Consider the following 24,261-nt stretch of genomic DNA (forward strand, 5'->3'; position numbering starts at 1 on the left):
TTCCAATCCAATGTCACAATAAGCTACCAGAAGCATTCCCCATTTTTGTCCAGGGAGCAGAAGTTCATGTACATCCATCAGAAGGAATTCTACACAAAATATTTAATTGCAGGTTGCTATTAACCAGTAGGTCAAAATCATATCAGCTTCAATGGACAATGAACACAAGTGCAGTCACACTGAAATATTTGGGAAAAATATTCATACTGAAAATATCTTGCCTTTCACGTATAACAAATGAATTTTAAAAAGCCCTGGTGAAAAATTGAGATTTCATTTACAAGCCAAGATTGCCTCTGGAAGAATTCAGCAGCACTGAACTTGCCCACCTTGTCTGTGCCCTTTACCACTGCATGTTTCTGTCCTTGCCTACTGCTCTTCCATTCTGGTCTATTTCACAATTCTTTGTTCAGCAGTCTCCACTGGTCTCAATCCTGCACAATGAAATTCCCTAAATCATCTTATTTCGTTCAATATCTTTAAAATCTTCCTCGATGGCCTCACAGCACCAGGGATCTGGGTTCGATTCATGGCTTGGGTGACTGAGCGGAGTCTGAAAGTTCTCCCAGTGTCTGCATGGGTTTCCTCCCACAATCCGAAAGATGTGCTGGTTGGGTGCATTGGCCATCCTAAATTCTGTGTGTCCCCGAACAGGCACCAGTGTGGCGACTAGGGGATTTCCACAGTAACTTCATTGCAGTGTTAACGTAAGCCTACTTGCAACACTAATAAATAAACTCCAAACTTTTGTTTGGTCAAACCCCCCCCCCCCCCCCTCCTCTCTCCTACCAGCTATTTATACACTGGGGTATTTACTACATTAAAAGGCACCTCAACGTATCTAAACTCAGAACAAGATGCCCATGTCTCACACACACATCCTCAAAACTACAATGTTGGTGCAGCAATTTTAAACGTAAATTTATACCTGCCAGAAACTCAGTGGGGAAAATGAGCACTTAGGATTCTCAGGGGCAGCATGGTGGTTAGCACTGCGGCCCCTCAGCACCAGGGACCTGGGTTCAATTCAGGTCTTGGGTGACTATTCTCCCAGTGTTGGCATGGGTTTCCTTTGGGTGCTCCGGTTTCCTCCCACGGTCCAAAGATGTGCGAGTTAGGTGGTTGGTCCATGGTAAAAAAAATTGCCCCTTAGTGTTCCCAAGATGTTTAGGTTAGATGGATTAGCCATGGGTTACGGGGATAGGGTGGGGGAAAGAGGGCCTGGGTAAGATACTTTGTCAGAGTTGATACAGACTCGATGACTGAATGGCCTCCTTCTGCACTGTAGGGGTTCTATGATTCTTACAAAAGATCTATTTTGGTTGAATTTGAACCTTAGTTTCTAGACAAAAGAGGGCATTCAAACACCATGCTCCATTAAGTTTGCTTTGCAATACTCATTCATCTTTGCAACAACGGGAAGCCAATCTGAAAATTGGATTAACAATGCATGAAGAACATTTTTAATTGCAAAACTTTTCAATTCAACTTGCATCTTCAATTAATTTTAATGTCTGTGCCAACTTTGCTCAGTTCGGACCATTTAGAAGATTGCGAATTCAAACTGCACTCAAGACTTGAGTATTTAACTTAGGCTGCTATTTCGGGGTATGAGTGGTACTTTCTTTTGATTGACAGAATGAACTTGGTACAATATCAAGCAATTTTCTAAGAGCAGAACACACTTGTGTCCTGGCTACTTACTATTCCTCTCAACCAACTCCGCCAGAGATAGGTTAGTTATCCATTTTAGTGTTGAGACAATGCTGCATCAAATTGGCTACAGAATGTTTGCCTACAACATGAATTTATAGCTATTTAATGTAATGTTAGACATTTCACTGGAGCATTATTAAAAAAATGTGCGACACCAAGCCACACAAGGAGATATCAAGTCAAATCACCAAAAGCTTGGTTGAAGAGAAGTGTCTCAGAGGCAGAGTGTGCTGGAAAGGTGGAGAGGTGTAGGGAGATTATCTTGGGGCCTAGGCAACTGAAGACACAGCCACCAATGGTATATCAATTATGACTGGGAAGACATGAGACCAGAATTAGATAGATAGGTAGTTAATTAGATAGACAGTGTAGATAGGTTGTTGAGCTGGAAGATGTTAGAGATCGGATGGGTGCATTTACTAGTGCTGTTAAAAAGAATTTAAACTAATTTGGCAGGGGGAGGGGGCACAGACTGTTAGCAGGCTATGGACACAGCATAATACAGCAAAACAATCAAGTCCAAGGGAGTACAGCTGTATTAAATTTCAAGGGAGTAAGGCATGGCTGGATGGCCTATACATCAATGCTGGCTAGTCAGCGACACACACGTCCCATGAATGAATTAAAAAAAATTCAAGGCTATGGGCCAAGTGCTGGTAAATAGGGTTAGGTAGGTAGGTTAGATATTCTCACATGTCGGTGCAGACTTGATGGGCCAAAGGTCCTTTTCTAAACAGAGATTCTGTGATTCGAGGAGGGACAAGGCCTCAATGGAAGGATTTGAAAACAAAGATGGGAATTTTAAAAATCAAGACCTTGCTCAACTGGGAGTCAGTGTAGACCAACGAGCACAAGGGTGAGGGGAACAGGACTAGCAAATCACAGGCAGCAAGTTTTGGATGACCACAATTTACAGACGGTAGAATGTAGAAGATCAGCCAGGACTGCACTGAACTGATCAAACTACGAGGTAACAAAGGCGCAAATGAGGAGTTCAGCAGCAATGAACTGAGACAGGGATAAAGTCAGGCAATGCTACAGCAGTGGAAATAGGTGGTTTTAGTCATGGTACAGACAGGAGGTCAGAAAAAATGTATTTATCAGTCACAAGTAAGGCTTACATTAACACTGCAATGAAGTTACTGTGAAATTCCCCTAGTCGCCACACTCCGGCACCTGTTCGGGTCAATGCACCTAACCAGCACGTCTTCTTGGGGTCAAATGTAACAAAAGATTTGTGAAATCTGGCGTAATCTCAGACTATTTCCAGGGAGAGGAATGGTGTCATTAGCTAGGGATCAGAGTTTGGACCAGGGATCAAAAACAATGGCTTCATTTTTTCCAATATTTTGTAGAAAATTGTATAGTAGAATTGTAGATTAGAATAATTGTAGAAAATTTCTGCTCATTCAGTACTGGTTTTGGATATGGTGTCTGATAATTCAGCAGTGGAGGAGTCACTAGGTGTAGCAGTGCACTGGTATCATTAGTGTACATGTAAAAATTAACACTGCCTTCAGATGCATTTCAAAAGCACCTTCATAAAGTTTTTGCAAATGCATTCCATAGCGTCTTCAATTTACACAAAGCACGTACCTTGTATAATTTTAAAAATTGACATATATAAAGGGAAAAACGTACGAGTTAATCTAACCATACAGATTTAGCAGAACCAAATTAATTTTGTTGGTGGACTGCTTCACTAATATTTTCTCAGAAAACAAAAATTACTTTTTATGCAAAACATTTTGAATATTCTTTTCCATCAAACAGATGGCACAACAGAATAACCGTATCTAGCCGTGCACTAAAATAGTATTGAAGATGAAAAGTGCCACAAGTATACTGATTTGCACTGCTCCTGGACTTTAAATCTAGTTACTAGCTGATGCACAAAGAATCCATAGCGATTTTCCTTTCTTGTGGAAGGAGTGCCAGGCGTTCAGGTAACACTTTCTCCAATTTCTGGAGACTAGAAATTGTACAGAATCTTCAGCACAACTCTCCAATTTGTCTTTTTCAGAAAGACTGTGCAATACCAGACTGTGAGATGTGGGACATCATCAGCAAGGCAGCATTTATTGGCCATTCTTCATTTCCCTAAAGAGGTAGTGGGCAGTGTTTTTCAAGTAATGGTGAAAAATATTTAATATGTTTCTACAGCAGAACTGAAATCTTCTCCAAGAAACATCACTCTGCAGCTGGTATTCAAATTGAATCCAGGTGCTGCAGTATGCCTTTAACTGGTCAAGAGACAATTTGCTGCACAAATTCCCTTTGCCAAAAGCAACTTGATCATTAAGAAAAATGCTGCACACAAGCCAAGTGGCAAAATCCTCCTGCTATTTAAAAATTGTGCCAACTGGAGGATTTCATTTAAATAGTTGAGCAGGTGAACATCAAGACCTTGGTCAAAACTGTAACAACGAAACACTTCTCAAAACACACATGCAAGAAAGTTATAGCAAAGTTTAAAATGAACTTGTTGATTTGTATAAAAGTCCACAATTTAAGAAGTTTGTGTTAGAACGGGCAGATTGGCTGTACATTAACTGCACCAGCTCCGCATTGACTGCAGTTACACTGAAGATTTAACAGTCTTCAGATGATATATTTTGCTGTCTTGGTATATTTAAAACATGATCCAGAGCCAGCTTTAAACCAAATGTTTGACACTATATTTTATGATTAATTAGTTGCTAATACATTCAGTGCGCAGGTCTATATAATTGATTTGGACATTTAATTAAGCCTCTCAAAGACTGTTAGCTAAAGTTTAAACCCATGGAATTAAAGGCAAATTATTGATCAGATTAGGAAATTGGTTGAATGTCAGGGGACAGAACTGGGGAAGGGACAGGTACTCTAATTGGCAGGATGTGACTAGTGGTAACACAAAGATATTGGGATCTCAACTACTCACCATATTTATAACAGAAAATTGTAATCTGTACCATCGGCAAATTTGGATATATAAGCAGTGCAGATGGAAGCATCTATTACAAATAGATATGAATAGCAAGAGAATGGACAAACTATGGCAAATGGAGCTTCAATGTAGGTATATGAAATCTCATCTACTTGTACCTAAAAAATGGATAGAACAAGACTACTTCCTAAATGGTGAAGAGTTAGGAACAATGAAGGTTCAAAGAGATTCGGAAATCCTGGCACATGGATCATTAAAATGTCATGAACAGGTACAGAAAATAAATCAATCAACTGGAATGTTGGCTGTTATACTGACAGGACTAGAATACAAGAGGATAGAAGTAATGCTGCAGCTATACAAAGCCCTGGGAGGCGCACACATGGAGTACTGCAAATTCTGGGCAACACACTTTAAGACATGGTTTGGATGAAGTCCAGTGTAGATTTACTGAACGATACAGATGCAGCATAGAAAGCATCCTTTCCACCTGGATCACAGTTTGTTATGGCTCCTACTCTGAACAAGACCACAAGAAACTACAAAGGTTGTGAATGTAGCCCAGTTCATCACGCAAACCAACCTCCCATCCATTGACTTCCCGCTGCCTCAGAAAAGCAGCCAGCACTCTGGACATACTCTCTTCCACCTTATTCCATCGGGAAAAAGATACAAAAGTCTGAGATCATGTACCAATTGACTCAAGAATAGTTTCTTCTCTGCTGCCATCAGACTACCACATATTAAGCTGATCATTCTCTACACGCTAGCTATCACTATAACACTTTATATTCTGCACCTCCTCCTTTTCTTCTCCCCTATGTACTCTATGACGGTATTTTTTGTCTGTATAGCACGCAAGAAAGAATATTTTTCACTGTATCCCAATACATGTGACAATAATAAATCAAATTTAAAAAGTGATATTTGGATTCCCAAGCGTTGAAGTACAAGGAGAGATTACATGAACTAACATAAAAGCAAATTATTGTCAGAGGAGAACTCTGACAACAACGCATCCAGACTTGAAACGTTGGCTCTGTTCTCTCTCCACGGATGGAGTCAGACCTGCTTTCCAGCATTTTTGTTAGACAAAATATGGTCATTTTCCCTAGAATTAAGGTGAAGGGGGATTTGATCGAAGTCTTCAAGCTATTAAAAGGGGTAACAGACAGGGTAGATAGAGAAATGATTTCTACGAGTTGGGGAATCTAGGATGAGGAGGCAGGGGTCACAAATTAGACCCAGGCCTTTATTAGAAAATACCTCGATACAAAAGGACAGTTTGGAAACTCTCAACTGATGCTAGATCAATTATTAATTTAAAGTTAGAGATAAAGATTTTTTGTTAACTATGGTATGAAGGGGTATGGTGCAAAAACAGTCTAACGGAGTTTGGTGACACATCAGCCCTCATCTCATTGAATACCTGAACAGGTGAGGGGCTGAGTGGCCAATTTCTGTTCTTTTGTTCATCCGCAGTCAATCACGATTGTACAGAATTTGAATGCAACAACAACTGTACAGAATGTCAAATTTTAGAACGCAAATTAAGAACTTGATATATACCCAATGCAATTTCCATCTGGCACACACCAAGGGAAAGTTTAATATCTTACCAAAGTTATTTACCAGCCATGCTTTATAAGTGAGGCACATTGAAAATACTTGGCTCAAACTTGAAGAATATCTCAAATGGTATAGATGTGTTTGCAACTGACCTACAAGACCAGATTTTGAATTTGTTTCCTGTCCCTGGGGAATTCAGCTAGGAGTGAAAGTAGAATTGGAGAACAATTAACTTCAACATTTCTCCCATAAATCAGATCAAAGGAGGGTGAACACATCAAAACGCTCACTTTACACAATTCTTCACACTTGAATATAAAAGGATAATTTGGCAAAGGTACAGGAGGGTCTCAAAACCTATAAACTGCATCCACTTGTGTGTCCTGTCAATAAAAGGAAGGGTGATAAGGGAGTAATCATAGAATCCCTTCAGTGCAGAAGGAGGCCATTCGACCCATCGAGTCTGCACCGACCACAATCCTACCCAGGCCCTACTCCCGTAACCCCACGCATTTACCCTAGCTAATCCCCCAGACACAAGGGTCAATTTAGCATGGCCAATCAACCTAACCCACACATCTTTGGACTCAGTATCTAAATAAAGGCCCACAAAATTCAAAGAAAATATGGTGAATAAATACTAGATACAGAAAATTATTTGCCAGAAATTGGAAGAACTGCACTGCACTTGTCCCATAGACATCACTTGAATGTTATTGTGGGTTTTCCCAATCTTTTCACTTTTCTATCAGAGGCTAGATCAATGGTCTTTCTATGCCTCCAGTGTCAGCAGCTTTCTGATAACTCGAGCAATTAGCCATTTGTCACGCACAAAACCAGACAGTAAGCAGCAAATCATTTGACAAGCAATCAGCTGCAATGTCACTCAGTATACCCATATGAACTGATAGAACTGACAAATAATGATTTGGCAGAAAACTTGTTTTCCCCCAAACCCTACTCCAACACAATGTTCACAACAGCATCACTGGTATCAGGCAGGTTTTAAAAACAAAAATGAATTTCATAAAAAAAAGACACCTGCATTTATATAGCACCTTACATGACCATTGGATGTCTCAAAGCACTTTGTTGTAAGATAGGAAACATGACAGCTAATTTGCACAGAGCAAGTTCCCACAAACAATATGATAATGACCAGATAATCAGTTTTGCAATGTTGATTAAGGTATAAATATTGGCCAAGACACTAGGGAAATAGGATCCTTTACTTACACCCAAGAGAGCAGGCAGGGCCTCAGTTTAATGTCTTATCCAGAAGGCAACACCTCTGACAGTGCTACACTCCCTTAACACTGCATTGGAGCACCAGCTTTGATTTTTGTCCTCAAGCTTTAAATCAGGACTTGATCCCAGAACTTTGACTCTGAGTAAGTGTGCTACCAACTGGTTGGTTGGTTAGTTGGCTGGGGGGAAAATGGGGTTGAAAAGCCAGAGAAATTCAAGCCATCTCTCAAACAAAACACTTGCAACTACATTAAAGTTGTCAGTCCTTAGTTCTAGCACAGATCAAATATTCTTACACTTTCCAGAATGTGCCTATAAATACCAACTCACCAGGACTTTGTGGGACAACTGGAAGTGTAAAGACAGTAAGCAACTAGTGGTGTTAAATTTTACAGCCAACAGACATTTAATATGTATTTAAAAATGATTAAGAATGTTTCAGAAGAGTTGTCATGTTCTCTGTTTCACAATGTGCAGTACAGATTCTCACAGACACAGTTACACTACACACATTCTTTGCAATGTGAATTAGGAGTGTTTGACAGCAAGATTCTTTCCCAAACCTAAAACAAATTGACATTGCAACTGACAATTATCCATTGCAGATAATCCATTACTGATTCTAAATTCTACCATTTCTAACTGTTTTTTCATCACTAATAACAAAAAAAGTCAAGGCAAATTTTACATCTTTACCAAAAGCCTTCAACGGTTAAACATATGGAATGCAGATATTGAGACAATGAGATAATCTGCAATCAGTACACTAAATCCACGAGAGCGGATTAAGAAAAGTCTAGCAGCATTTGTGTGGTGCCTTTTATGACCTCTGGGTCTCCTAAAGCACTTTAGAGCTTATGAAGCGCTTTTAAATTGCAGACTTGTGAAATAGCAGCCAATTTGCACACAGCAACATCTCACAAACAGCACCAAGATAAATGGTCAGACAAGTTTTTAGTGATGCTGATTGACGGGTAAATTTTGGCCAGGACACCGAGGGAGAAAGCTACCCTGCTCTTCTTTGGATTGTGATGTGGTTTCTTTTTTACATTTACCAGAGGGAGAAGACAGGACCTCAGTTTAACATCTGATCCGCAAGATGGCATCTCAACACAATTCAAAAACTCAGTGGACAAACTATTCTTAATGTAGCAGAAAACACGTGCATAGCACTTGTTCAAACATATCGCTTCTGGGATTGCTTTAAAAAAAAACCCGAAAGTACTGACATGCTGAAATAAGTAATCTCGCGCACCTATTGAGGAGTGGCTGTCGAAGCAGGCGAGGCAGACAAAATGACACACCCAGACATTCAATATTGCCTTGGCATTTTCTATCAAGTCTTGTTTTATTTCTCACAGATCAGCTATTCATAATCCCTCAGGCTATACATTTTCTAAAATAGGTTTACTGCTCAAAACACTGGCCTTGTTGTTACAGCTTTATGTATTGACTTGAAAACTGAAATAGTCGATTTAAAAAAAATATACAAGCCTTACATTCTAAACAAACCAACTTCGTTCTTGCAGGCCTGCAACTGCCCATGCAACAAATTAATTAGGTCTTGCCAGAGATCACTCAAGCTCCACCCAGCCTTGGAATACTGCAAGCTTTTATTCTAGAATTATGTTAGCAGCCATCAAAACACAATGCATCACCAGCTAATTTTTAACTATAGTAATGTTCTAAACAAATTGAGAGTTCCAATACACTGGTCATGAAGAAACTGGACATAAGTCAATCACTAAGTCATGTCACTGGGAATTGCAAAAGTGCTTCACAGCACTTTTCACAGCCAATGAATCAGGAACGGGGATGATTGTCTATTGTTTGCATGAAAGAGTGGTCAATCTGCCCACAACAAAACACAAATCAATGAGACAATTTGACAATGAGACAATCAGCTCTGATGAAGGGTCATCTAGACTCGAAACATTGGCTCTATTCTCTCCCCACAGATGCTGTCAGACCTGCTGAGATTTTCCAGCATTTTCTGTTCTTGTTCCAGATTCCAGCATCCGCAGTATTTTGCTTTTATCAATGAGACAAATGTCCTGTTCGTCCTCATTTGATGCTAGTTGAGGGATCAATATTGATCAAGGAACTTCTTGCTGCTCTTTCCATCATGCCAAAGATAACATTATATCCATCTTGACAGACAACTGATCCAAAGTCGACACTGACAATGAAGCAGTGCCTAGCAATGCACTAATGCACCAATACAGTGATCAAATCCTGGTCTGAGACAAGAAGCCATAACCTTCTGATTGTGCCAACATAGAACCACTCAGCACAAACCAATAGAAAAAATGTCAAACTACAGTCACTCCCAGAACTTTGTATCTATTCTAGCTAAGAGACAGGTTCAGGTTGCTCACATTTTGGCCTACAGCCGTCAAAATTAAATGTATTTACAAGATGGACACGATCTTCCAATCCCACCAATGGAACACCTCCACTGCATATTTCCCGGCGGCTTGGGGTGGATTCAACGGGAAATCCCACTGACATCAGCAGAAGATCCTGCCGCTGGCCAACTGCGCACTGCCTCCCACTACTGAGAAAAATGCTGCAAGGAGGCCAGAGAATCACAGCGGAAGATCCATTTTCCAGATTAGTTTAACATACCAGTTGTCATAAACCATGCGGACGTTTACCTGTAAGGACGTTTCAACTTGAAACACCAGTTTGTGGTAGTATATAGTTTTGTTTTGGAATAGTGTGAAGAGTCACATGAAATCCCCAGTGAGAATAACCAGTCCAGTCATCATATAACAATTACTAAAGACTATTTATTAAACTAAAAAGACAATACACACAACTAGGACTATAACACTCTTAAGGCAATGAAATTCATCAAGTATTAAACACAGTTTCTGCGATACTCCTTAATACTTTCCCATTCCCAAACAACATCCAAATTAAACACATTTTTAACTCAAATCCAGCTTATCGTTACCACACAATACAAGGTGGACAATCAAATCTAGGAAATGTATTTTCCTGGTCCAGAGAAGATATTTAAACTAGCTTTGCAAAGGTTCCTGCACTACCTTGGCTCCAAGACTTTAGATGTTAAAATGGCCTCAGACTCTGAGCTGTAAACTGGTCTCTCCAGCTCTTATGTTGCAATGCCTTTTCTGTTAGATGTTAAATTAGCCTGCCTGCTTCTGCAGGTGCTGGCAATTATACCCTGGTTCGCTGCGATTTTCTCCTTTGTGTATTTGGGCTGTCTGCATCTCTCCCATTCCATGACTCTCAAAATTAACACCTGTATTCCTCCACTGATTTTAGTCGCCTGTTTCCTGATGATAGCTATTTAGACTGGATTGATTCTGTCTGCTGATCTCATTAATGGGAAATATCTCATCTCGTCATCCCCCTTGAATGCTGGCTACTGCTGTCGCTAGGCAGATCCATGACAGTATGTTTGCAACATGGTTGAAGTGAAACCTAGTGATTCAGAGTGGAATTATGATAGACATTAAAAACCTGCTAATCATTTGGATTGAACAAATTTAAAATTGTCTCAATGTTCATTCAAGAAAGGGCTAGGCGTTTGCAGGATGTTCTTTAAAAAGGGAAAGTTTAAACATAAAACCATTTAATTCTAATTCTGGGTGGCTTGCAAAGTACAAAGCACTAACTGGTATGGAGGGGAGATCCTATGAGGAGAGGCTGAGGGATTTGGGATTGTTTTCGCTGGAAAGGCGGCGGCTAAGAGGGGATCGTATTGAAACATATAAGATGATTAGAGGTTTAGATAGGGTGGATAGTGATAGCCTTTTTCCTCTGATGGAGAAATCCAGCACGAGGGGGCATGGCTTTAAATTGAGGGGGGGTAGTTATAGAACCGATGTCAGGGGTAGGTTCTTTACCCAGAGGGTGGTGAGGGATTGGAATGCCCTGCCAGCATCAGTAGTAAATGCGCCTAGTTTGGGGGCGTTTAAGAGATCCGTAGATAGGTTCATGGACGAAAAGAAATTGGTTTAGGTTGGAGGGTCACAGTTTTTTTTTTTAACTGGTCGGTGCAACATCGTGGGCCGAAGGGCCTGTTCTGCGCTGTAATGTTCTATGTTCTATGTTCTAACTTGTATAACATTGTTGGAAGTTGCATGCACCCAATGATAAAAGTAGCTAAATCCTTCATTAAAGCATTAAATGAAATCATTGGAAGAGGGTGGATACACACTACTCAATAAATGTTTAGTGTTGATGAAACAGATTTATTCTGGAAAAGGATGCCTTCCAGGACATACTCTTTCCTTCTCTTCAAATACATGTCCCAGGCTTTAAAGCAGCAAGGGATCATCTGACATTGCTCCTTGGTGGAAAGGCAGCTGGCGATTTTAAAGTGAATCACATGCTGATGTCCCATTCCCAATCACCAAGGACAATGAAAAGTTATTCAAAGAACAAGTTACCTGTTGAGTGGAGGACAAAGGAGGCAGCATGGGTAACCCAAGCAGCTTTCTAAAAATTGATTTACGGTCTATTTTTGTCCAGCTGTCAAGGATTATAGTTGAGCAAATAATCTCATGGACAGTGCTCCTGGCCATCAGGCCATCCTGCTGGCCTCAATGATAATGTTACAGTCATCTTTCTACCTTGACACCATCACCAAGAGCAGGAGGATGGCCAGGAGCATTGTCCACCAGGTACAAGGCTTTGTTGAATAGCCTCTATATCAAAGGGTGATTGCAACCTTCAATGCCTATTATCATAGAAAAGATTTCGGACAGGCCATCAGGGAAACTGAAAGTGATGTTTTTTTTAATTCATTTTACGGGATGTGGGCATCACTGGCTAGGCCAGCATTTATTGCTCTTCAGGAGGTGGTGGTAAACTACCCTACCCTAAAAATATTTTGGAAGAATTACAGCACCGTTAATGCCATTGATAATATCATTGGTATGAAATAAAATTACCTCAGCCAATGAGCGATGTACAGAGGAAGTTGGGGCCAAGTTTAAGGCTATGTGAAACCTATTGAGAAAGTCCTAGAGACAATTATAGAAATGGGCAAGTAAATTGGATTATATTAGCTAAAACACCAAGGATGTTGCAGAGTTGCTCGCCTTCTATGCAGGGGTTCAAGAGTGAACAGAAGTACAGCTATCACTGGAAAGAATCCTTTAATGGATGCTGCAAAGAGTCCTTTGTGCCCTCCAAAAGATCCTCAAAAAACCCTGTCCAAATGCCCTTCTGAAAGTCCACCCAACTTCCAATAACACCCACCTCTAATATCACTCTGCCATTAGGCTCCACAGCTTGGCAAGAACCCAAACTTTGATGGTTCCTTAGCTTTCTCGCATTAGAAAAATCAACAATAAATTTATCCTGTTTCCTTAACTTTAGAATGTCAATATGCATGTTAGTATGGAAATGTATATTCCAAAATTTTTCCCTCAGAATGTACCCCCTTTTATAATATTGCACCCATTTTTCACATCATTTCACATAACATTGCTTTTCCAAGAATCAATTAACTAACTGAGGACTTCCTGTAAATATATAAAACAATCAGGTCTCTATGCTAAATTTAAAGTGGATGCAATTTAATGAAAGCTAATGTAATTTTGTGTGAAAAAGTCAAGGATTGGAGAATGAATGAAAAGGCACTGCAGGGTGTGAGGATTGATAGAGTGCGCGCAATTAAATTAATTTGCCACCTCTGGTGTTACAACCTACCAATTGTTTGGAATTTTTCTGGCCACTGGCATGCCGTCAGTAAACAAGCCACTAATCTGCCTTTTCCATTCCCGAATCCTGACTGATTCCATCTTCCCAATACTGCAGAAGATCCACGGCCAGATCATCTAACTTTTTAGTACCTGAATGCATCCAGAAAAGTAAACAGAGCAGATTGCACGGTATCAGTACCCCCCAGCACACTTTGGTAATAACTAGAGCAACAAATGCTCTGCAATATAAAACTACCCTGAAAAACGATCAGGATTTGTATCCTGAGGGTCTGGAAATTGTGTACATACTGTGTTCCTTATGACCAACAGCTGCAGTGACCGTTAGTCTTGTTAAATCAGACTGAATTAATCCCACTAGGTTGTTTATGAGCTGTGAGCAAGTATCCTACCTTACAACCCTGATGAGGTCTGCAGACCAATGTACAATGCCCACTTTATTTGCATGCCTATAGTTTATTGAACGCAATTGAAAGAGGGCATAAAAATCAATGCACTGCGCTTTCCCCAAAGGCAATTATATTGAATTTTGTTTGTATTTAGATCCTGCATTTCAAAACCAATGTGGCCACTTTTAATAATTTTCTCCTTTAGCATTGATTATACCTCTGAAGTGCCTTGGAGTGCTTTTGTGTTGAAGGCACTTTACAAATGCAAATTGCCGATAAATGCCATAAAGTTTCTCTTTGTGGATACTGACTAATTTGCTACGTATTTGATTTTTTCCCCCTCAAAAATACATGACCCAGTATGGAACCAAGTCACAAAAGAGCAGAAAGGTTACAGTATCACTCCTCAGTGAGTTGCCAAAACACAGCAGTGGGGTGCATAGCTAAATGTCAGCTATTTTGGTTTATGGGGGAGGGGGTTTATTGGGGGGGCGGGGGGAGGAGGAAGAAATCCTGTAGGATTGTCACTTTACCATAACAGATTATCAAGTGAGAACTGTTACCCAATTATCAGACATTCCAGAATCCAAAATTTAATATCCATGAGTTTCCTAATTCCCCACTCCAAAATGCCACAAAAACTGTTAGAAGCCAAAATGAGGGTGCACACAAATAGGGATTGTAATTTAAAAGAAGAATTTTAAAATTACATTTTTGGACATGTTTCAATTTTTTATTTAGCAGTGAATCAGCCAAGTTATTTAAGCACAAGTATTTCTGTGAACACCAGTGAGCACAGCTATGCTCATTATGCCATATTTAATATAACCGATACATTGAATATTTAATTTTCACCGCTTAAGAAAAGTCAGCAGAAGTGAGTGCTGCCAGTGTTTCCTGGATTTAGACAGTGCTCCCATTGTTAAGCAAACAGAGAGTAATGGCAATAAAATAAGTATTTATCATTTTCTAAGTGGAATATAACAATGTAACTATTAACAGCTTACTTGGGAAGGGAATGTAAGAAAGGAAGGATTCAATGGCAATGTAATACAATTTATGTATGCATGCAAATTGCATAACCTACCCCTACCTCTGCTTTATTCTGGCAAATCAGGTTTGTCTATTACCTGAGGACCAACATGATTCAATCACAAGAGACCATTACTAAATTAAAAGCAAATTAACCTGGCAGGCTGGAAATATTTCCATTGAGCCTGCACATTGTACATTTCAATGTCACAATGTGTGTCTTTTTCTCTCAGCAGTCTGTATGCCTGAAAACCAGTCTGATGGACTTGTCCCACTATTGGGTTGCAAACACTGTGGAGTAGAATGGGGTCACAGGCCAAGTGCAGGGAGCCTGCAGCTCAGTTAGTAGTAGCAGGCAATTGGGGGAGAAGGGTTGAATATCCCCAGATGAAGCAGGTAACCTTGAAGGAAGTGGCTGTCCTACTCCTCCTCTCCCACAAGCAGAGTTAAAGGCATTTAACTCTTCCATGAAGCATTCCTCCCCAGCCAGCCAGAGTTAAACCTGAAAGACAAGTTAAATGTGAGGCATGCAGCCTCGTATTTAAATTTATCAATCATCTCCTCACTGTGCACACTCTTATTAAAAGATAATTGAGATTTCTTCAATTTTCACATCTCATCCAACTGAAATACATTTTTAGACGTTAAAACCCACCCCATTACACACACACACGGCAAAAATCCTAAGTCAAAAACATTTGTTGCAAGGGGCTTCTTAAAAAGGAGGCAATGGGTAAGAGGCATGGAGAGGTTAAAACCATTAAAGGCATTTGACAAGGTGCCACACCAAAGGCTGTTGCATGAGATAAAGGTGCACAGCGTTACGGGTAATGTATTAGCATGGATAGAGGGTGGCCAACTAACAGAAAGCAAAGAGTGGGGGTAAGAGTGGGGAATGGTTGGCGATCAGTGACTAGTGGGGTGCCTCAGGGATCAGTGCTGGGACTGCAATTGTTCACAATTTACACAGATGATTTGGAGTTGGGGACCGCGTAGTGTGTCAAAGTTTGCAGATGACATTAAGATGCGTGGTGGAGCAGTGTGCAGAGGACACAAAGTCTACAAAGGGATATATATAGTCTGAGTGGGCACGGGTCTGGCAGATGGAGCACAATGTTGGTAAATGTGAGGTCATCCATTTTGGTAGGAATAACAGCAAAATGGACTATTATTAAAATGGTATAAAAATTGCAGCATGCTGCTGTGCAGAGGGATCTGGGTGTCCTTGTGCATGAATCACAAAAAGTTTGTTTGCCGGTACAGCAGGCAATTAAGGAGGCAAATGGAACGTTGTCCTTCATTGTGAGGGGGATGGAGTTTAAATACAGGGAGGTTATGTTGCAGCTGTATAAGATGCTGGTGTGGCCACACCTGAACAACATGGACTCAATGGATTCCTAATGTGCTGTATGACTAACGCTCCATAAAGCTCAACTGCACCCACCATTTGAACGAATGCACTTCTCTATTGAGAAAAAGCATCTGATGTGCAATCCTCTCAACCAATCTTCAAATAACGTTCATGTGTCTCAAAAATTTGCTTTGATTCAAACTGTCCAGATATTCCTCCTTTGCAGTCTGACATACATCTTCCTACGCTATTTAGCACATCATGACATTAGTATGAATTCATTGATTGACATAAGAGCTAGCTGCCCCTTTTTCAGTGGAAGAGGGGATGTATACAAGTGATTAAAAAGGCATGCTCAGGCATACTAAACATTATTTAATTCTAAGGTGTTACAAGCAGAATTGGCAGCAAGTTTACTTCATCTACCATCTAGCTACCCATTGATGTCAAGAGGCCAAAGTCAGTGTGATATCAAAGTTATCATTAATACTTCAATAAAATAAAAGCAGGAATGGTGAAAAATAACCATCAATACAAAACTAACTCTCTTTCCAACTTGGGATGCATGCTGAAAAACTATTTTCAACTGCAACAGTAGGGCAAAAGTAGAGGTAGTTACAAGTTCATTACTAACAGCAGTTAATTTTACAGAGTATAATATTACTGACTTGAATATAATTTTTCCCCAAAAGTCAGGATTGCATTGGTGAATGAAAGATAAGCAAACCAAACCAAACCACCACACCATTCTTCTGGTGTAAGAGGGAAATCAGTTTAGTGAACTGTTAACAATATCATTCCATCTCATGTTAACCAGCAGCTAATTTTAGGCAAGTGTAAGTAATAAAAGGGAACCTCCCCATTGTTCCAGATAAGGAAAATCTAACATCAACAGGTGGAACCTTTATAGCTACCAAGAGAATACAGACTAAATCGGCATATGGATCCCAATGTTCATACCAGCGTGACCAAGTAGCTGCTATTCCAGAAACATGCTCATAATGCTTTCCTGATTCTAGCAATTTACTATTTCAGATTACTTGTGCAAATTACTCAAAATGATCTTCAATCAGAATGCGAATGCAGCACAAGACAGCTGGGGTTAAATACTTCTAGTCTGTTATGTTAAAGTTACAATATAAAATGTATTCAGCAGCTTCATCCCAGTCGATAATGGACACATACCCACCGAATAAATGGCAACTTCAGTCAAGGACCATAGGTTGCCTGTGGGATATACAAATGCTGTGCGGGTGCATTAGGAGTGTGTTTTGAGGTTGAGACCAAGAGAATTCAATGAGGCAGTGAAGGAATGTTACACTGCAGCTGCCTGCATTATTCCTGACCTGACAGCGTTTGGTGCCAACACTACGGTGTCTGGAATGCAAAAATATTCAATACTTCAGTGCTAATATCCTTCAGATACACAAAAAAAAACAATATCACTAATAAATGAGAAACAATCTTGGCTAACCAGCATTTGGGTATAAATTTAATCCCACGATTCCTCAAATCTTCAACATTTGCTCCCCCACCAAAATTATTGCTCATATGATGCCACATGCCCTTCATGTGCAATGTTATACTGTAGATTAGCAAGTCATTAGGAAACCATATCCTAGCATACATTTTTCAACAGGAATCACAGGACAGCAAATTTAATCTGATATCCCCTGTTAGTAATCGGAAGTAATAGCTGCCCCAGCTAAGATGTGCCATATTTATTTCTGATTACTTTAAATCTTACAGTAGCAGTTTTTTGTCACAGAATTACTATTTGCAAGAATTTGCAGATTCACTTTTAGTGCATCAGCTGTAACCAGGCTGGATTACATTCTCCAGAGAGCTCTGATTTACCCCTATTTAAAGCTATCTTCATGTTGACCTTTGTACTGCACCAGTAAACAAAACAATTCCTGAACACACAAGTAAATCTGTCGAGCACATTTTAGTGTTCTTGTTGGCCAAGAGAAAATGGGCATTTTGTGCAATATAAAAATCAGCTTTTATCTATTTTGCTAAGCATCTCTCCTCATGTAGGATCTGACTCAATGTATTAAAATTAGTCACAAGTAGGTTTACATTCACACTGCGATGAAGGTACTGTGAAAATCCCCTAGTCGCCACACTCCAGCTCCTGTTCGGGTACACAGAAGGAGAATTTAGCATGGCCAATTCACTTAACCTGCACATCTTTGGACTGTGGGAAGAAATCGGAGCACCCGGAGGAAACCCACGCAGACATAGGGAGAACGTGCAGACTCCACACAGACAGTGACCCAAGCCGGGAATCGAATCTGGGTCCCTGGCGCTATGAGACAGCAGTGCGAGCCACTATTTCTGATCAAAGACTTATGTAACATCTTTCGCTGCTCACCTTTTCCGTTCAAGATATCTCCCCAGGTCCATTTCTTTGTTGTAACTTTTTAAAATTCAGATTATTCCACAGCTTTACCTTCCTTCAGGTGTTTTATATACCCTACAGCCACCTGTCTCACAGCCAGCTGTAAATGTCCTTGGACAGGCCAAAACCAGCAGCCTGGAAGACTGCCCAAAACAGATTTAACTAGCAGCCAAGTTTTCCAAGGTCTGGCAATTTTACATCTGGCTTGAGACTAGTTAATAAAGGCACGCGCTTCAGGAAACTAGCATGAAAAGCACTGCTCTCACACAATTGTAAGCATCTTCCTTGTCTTTGACATTATTTGCATTGTCGCTCTATATACACATTTTTCATTGACACTAGTAAATCTCTTAAAATAATAGCTCTTAGTAGGTGCAAAAACATTTCAGATGAATTAATTCTTGCAGGCTTCCAGAACTGTGGCATTTTCTTTGCCGATTCCCTTTCTTCTTCCCCCATGGGTGCTGGATAATGCCTTTAACATTCATCCACCTCTACAGCCCAAAATTGTTGTGTCATAATTATTTGAGTATTTGGGGCCAGAGGGTTACTAAAACCAAACAGATCACAAAAATATCAGCACATCCATGACTACAATCTCATGTGCAATGTGGCAGGTTATCTACTGCCAAGTATTTTGCTATAAGCATACTGATTAAAAATTGGATCAAAATTAAGTCTCTAGAGAAAAACACCGGGAATGTAAATAATAAAAAAAGTGTTAATTAATACCTGGGGTGTGCAAAGAAAGAAATAGATATTTTGGTAAGTTTAGAAGAGCCTTGTTAACATAACGAATGCTCATTTGGCACATCAAAATCAAACGTCCAGTCACAACAGATACCAATAATATACTTGCTGTGCCAGAGATCAAGCAATAGTAAGGAAAGATAGATGTCATTCATCAAAAGACATATGGAATCTGATGTTCAATTGATACTGTGCATAATGAAATGCCACACACAATTGTGTTATCAAGATGATCCCAGGTCTTTGCAGCGAAAATCGGCTTCAGTCAGGGTACAAGTTGGTGTAAAACTGGCCTCAGCTCCCCAAATCAGAAGGAGAATTTTTTTAAACCAACAACAAATCAGAAGGAGAATTTTTTTAAACCAACAACTCTAGAATGAATTGTTCCTGTTTACAATTGATATTCACTGACCCTCATTAAAAAGTGCACATGGTCCTGGTGTGAACAGGATCAGACTAAGCAACAATGGGACAGTCTGCTCATTGTTGACTGATGCATGAAGAATAACGACTTGGGTTAGATGAAAGAGACTATCCAACAAAAGCCAGATAAGTGAAAAGTACAGAAAAAAGTTTATTTTTCAAATTTCAGTAATTCTAGAATGAACAAGAGATTTTCTATTTTCAAGAAGTCATGATCAGCTTGAAGGTAGTAGCTTCTGACCAGGCCGCATATCACATTGCTATTATACAAACAAAATTTGAAAAAAGTTGTTTTCAAACTGCAGAATATACAACTCCTCAAAATTAAATATTTGCAAATTGTGCTAATTTACTCAATTTAATCATTTCCATCTGCTAAAAAAAAGAAATCCGGTAACAGGCTCTTCCTTCCAAAATAATATTTTTGAAAAACTCAACTCATTCAACAAACCACAACAAACAACTAATGTAAACAACATCAGAATTATGAAGTTACATTGGTGCACAAATGGAATATTCAGACTGAGGATTTGAAAATAACGACAATTACTGACCTAAGATAATCAATCAGGGGTTTGCTTTATAAATTGGGCAAAACAATTATAGAGTGAAAAACTGAATTTTAAATAGTTCTGGATTATCAAAAAAGATGTGTTTCAATGTTGAAAGGAAAGAAAAACATGAAAGTTGCCAGAACATTCCAAAATTGTCCAAATTGTTCATGATTCCAAAAACAAGATTTTAAAAAACTGTTATCTGAGCTTGCAAAAGTCAATACAAGACCAAGTAAGTACTAAATATTATTCATTCAGTGTCCTCTACAAAATATATAGAACAGCTCGAAATATAAATAGCAATTTTCACCCACACTGAAATCAAGTTACTTTAGGGAGTTGAAAAATATAAGCCTGATTTAGCAAGTACAGCTGAAGAATACAGGACTGGTAATATTTTGAAATGGTGATTAAACCCCCATCCTTGATTTTTCCTAATAGTTTTTCAGCTTCTTTCTGCAAGATAGTTGAATATCAGCAACATACCTCATTGCTTTTCAATTATTAGCAAAGTTTTGTCAATTCAGAATCCAATATTTAAACCCAGCTATGTTGAAACCAAACATTGTAATTCCTAATCACGTGTAATATCAAAAAAAAGCAATTCAAATAGCAGGGAAATTAAGAATACAATCACAGCTTTGAGGAGAATTCAATAGCATTTTGCACTGCCTACTATAAAACGGATGAAATACTAAAATTCTAACAAAAGGACTTGTTTGTTGATTTTCGTACATGCCTGGACCTTGAGAACTTGGTGAAGGAACAATATTCTGCATTAAGTGTGCCATATCCGATTTCCTAGTAGTTAACCGTGGCTTGAAGGTACAATAGTCATTAATTTAAGACAAAGCCTTCTCTGGTGATTAGTACATGTGATACAACAGTTGCAAGTAGACTGATTACAAGGCAGCCACAAGTTGTTTTTAACGTGTACCAATTACAGGTTCAAGCACAGAATCAGTTGTACCAACATACCATGCCGCTCTTATGGTTAAAGAATAAATTATGAGTTCAGATCAGTGGTTCGAGAAAGGATTAAGGAGAACACCATACAACATCTAAGTAAAATGCCAGCATCAGACAAGCACAAAATCAGATGAAGGCTCTCACCTATTAGACTGTATCATGGCATCTGTGTAAATTTCAACATTAGGGACTTGTTCAACTGCTCAGGCTCATTCACTTACAATTGGCTGAACTCGATTCAAACTCAGATCACAAAAAAATGACAATCCCCAACTCGAGGTTTCTCATGACCTTACTAGACTAGATCTAGTTGTGGATTGGGAACCAGGATCAAATGGAATCTTAAGCTGAATGGAGTTCGAGGCCAAGGAATATTTTGACTCGGGTACACGGACATAATTCAGTTAACGATTTAAATTGGAACCACCTACTCCCCCACACTGTAACCATACTCAGCAGTGGTGATACTGGAATATATTGACCAGGGAGAGGGTGCAGTTCAAAGTTATAAATGGGGACAAAGGAATTTGAATTTTTAATGGAAAAAATTGGCAAACTGCGCACAAATGTATGATTTTTAAATTGATTATTCTACAGGTGGGAGGGTAAATGGCACAAAACATCTCTTTATAAGCATCTCAGACAGGAGAGCACACCACCTCAAATCACTAATTTCTCTGCTACTACAACCAAGATCAGAAATTTACTGTTTGAACAGCCAAACATAAACCTCCAACCCATGGGATAACATTATTTGCTTTCTTTATAAAACATTGTATATCTTAGCTGAAGGTCGTCCATTTCTCAATGTGACTTGACACTGCAAGTAGTTAATTTTATTAATGTATCATGTAACATGTTGCTCACTGCAAGATGATCTAGAAACAAAATTACTTTATTTCTTCTACAAACATCTCCAGCAGCCTTCAAAGTAGGGAGAATTGTGCACACTGGAAGGAGAGCAATTGCTGAAAAATCATTGTGGCAGTTGAAGATCAAACTGTGAAACACAAAGCCAGACCAGCAAGAGACCTAACTCACCAAATATACCTGGGCTCTAGAGCAGTTACAAGAAGAGATAGCACTGTATATACTGCATACTTCAAACCATTACAGTGACATGGTTGCAGGATGGTCACGACTGGGAGTTAAATATCCAGGGGTATACTATTTGGAAGGACAGACAGGAAGATAAGGGAGGTTGTGTAGCTCTGATATTTAAAGGATGACATCAGAGCAGTAGAGAGAGATGACATAGTTCTATGGAGAAAAACACAATCCATTTGGGTGGAAATTGGAAATAAATAGTAAGGAAAAAAAATCATGATACGCATAGTCTATAGGCCATCAAACAACAACATGGTGGGGCGAGCAATAAACAAGAAAATAACTAATGCATGTAAAGATGGTATGGCAACTATCATGGGGGACTTTAATCTACATGTCGATTGGTCAAACCAGGTCGGTCAAGGCAGCCTTGAAGAGGAGTTCATGGGATGTATCTGCAAGTTTCCTCGAACAGTATGTAATGGAACCTAAGGGAGCAAGCTATCCTAGATCTGGTCCTGTGTAATGAGACAGGAATAATGAATGATCTCACAGTTAGGGATCATCTCAGAAGGAGCAATCGCAGTATGGTTACATTTGAAATACAGATAGAGCGCGAGAAGGTAAAATCCAATACCAGTGTCTTGTATTTAAATAAAGGAGACTATAATGGGATGAGGGAGGAGATGGCTAAGGTACACAGGGAACAAAAACTTTATAGTGGGACAATTGAGGAATTTCAAAGCGCTCAGCAAAATTACATACCAGTGATAAGAAAGGACTGTAGAAAAGGACAATCAGCCATGGATATCTAAGAAAATAAAGGAGGGTATCAAATTGAAAGAAAATGCATACAAGGTGGCAAAGATTAGTGGGAAACTAGAGGATTGGGAAATCTTTAAAGACCTACAGAAAGCCACGAAAAGAGCTATAAAGAAAAGAAAGATAGATTATGAGAGTAAACTAGCTCAGATTATAAAAAAGAGAGGCTACAGTAAACATTGGTCCTTTAGAGGATGAGAAGGGGGATTTAATAATGGGAAATGAGGAAATGGCCTAGGCATTGAACTGGTATTTTGTGTCGGTCTTCACAGTGGAAGACAAATAACATGCCAAGAATCAATGTCAAGGCAGCTATGGCAGGTGAGGACCTAGAAATGATCCTTATCACTCAAGAAGCAATGTAATGTCAGCTAATGGGGCTAAAGGTAGACAAGTCTCCTGGCCCTGATGGAATGCATCCCAAGGTACTAAAAGAGATGGCAGGGGAAATAACAAATGCACTTATGGTGCAAAAACAAAAGAGCGGCATGGACAAGTTGGGCCGAAGGGCCTGTGCCCATGCTGTAAATCTCTGACTCTAATTTACCAAAGTTTGCTGGACTCTGGGGCGGTTCCAACAGATTGGAAAACAGCAAATGTGATGTCACTGTTTAAAGGAGATAGAAAAAAGGCAGGTAACTATAGGCCGGTTACCTTAACTTCTGTAGTAGGAAAAATGCTTGAATCTATCAAGGGAGAAATAGCGAGACATCTGGTTAGAAATTGTCCCATTGGGAAGGCAGCACAGATTCATGAAAGGCAGGTCATGTTTAACTAATTTGGTGGAATTCTTTGAGAATATTATGAGTGCGATGGACAACAGGGACGGTGGATGTCGTGTATCTGGATTTCCAGAAGGCATTCGACAAGCTTCTGCACAAAAGGCTACTGCATAGGATAAGGGTGCACTTTGGTACAGATAATGTATTAGCATGGATAGCGGATTGGTTAACTAACGGAAAGCAAACTGTGGGGATAAATGGGTGTTTTTCTGGTTGGTGATCAGTGACTAGTGGTGTGCCTCAGTGTTGGGACCGCAATTGGTTAGAATTTGCATACATGATTTGGAGTTGGGGACCAAGTGTAGTGTGTCAAAATTTGCAGATGACACTAAGATGATGGCAGAGCAAAGTGCGCAGAGGACACAAAGTCTGCAAAGGGATATAGATAGTCTGCGTGAGTGGGCAAGGATCTGGCAGATGGAGTACAATGTTGGTAAATGTGAGGTCATCCATTTTGGTAGGAATAACAGCAAAATTGACTATTATTTAAATGATAAAAAATTGCAGCATGCAATGGTGTCCTTGTGCATGAATCACAAAAAGTTTGGATTGCAGATACAGCAGGTAATTAAGG

The 24,261-nt window shown here is 39.6% G+C and overlaps 1 protein-coding gene across 4 annotated transcripts in view; it reads right to left on the reverse strand.

The window, feature by feature from the left end:
* The window catches only part of clstn1 (calsyntenin 1), a 75,910-nt gene that overhangs the window by 47,440 nt on the left and 4,209 nt on the right, over nucleotides 1–24,261 (reverse strand). The gene's annotated exons all lie outside the window — the stretch shown is intronic.

This window comes from Mustelus asterias, chromosome 22, assembly GCF_964213995.1.
Source record: "Mustelus asterias chromosome 22, sMusAst1.hap1.1, whole genome shotgun sequence".
Lineage (NCBI taxonomy): Eukaryota > Metazoa > Chordata > Chondrichthyes > Carcharhiniformes > Triakidae > Mustelus > Mustelus asterias.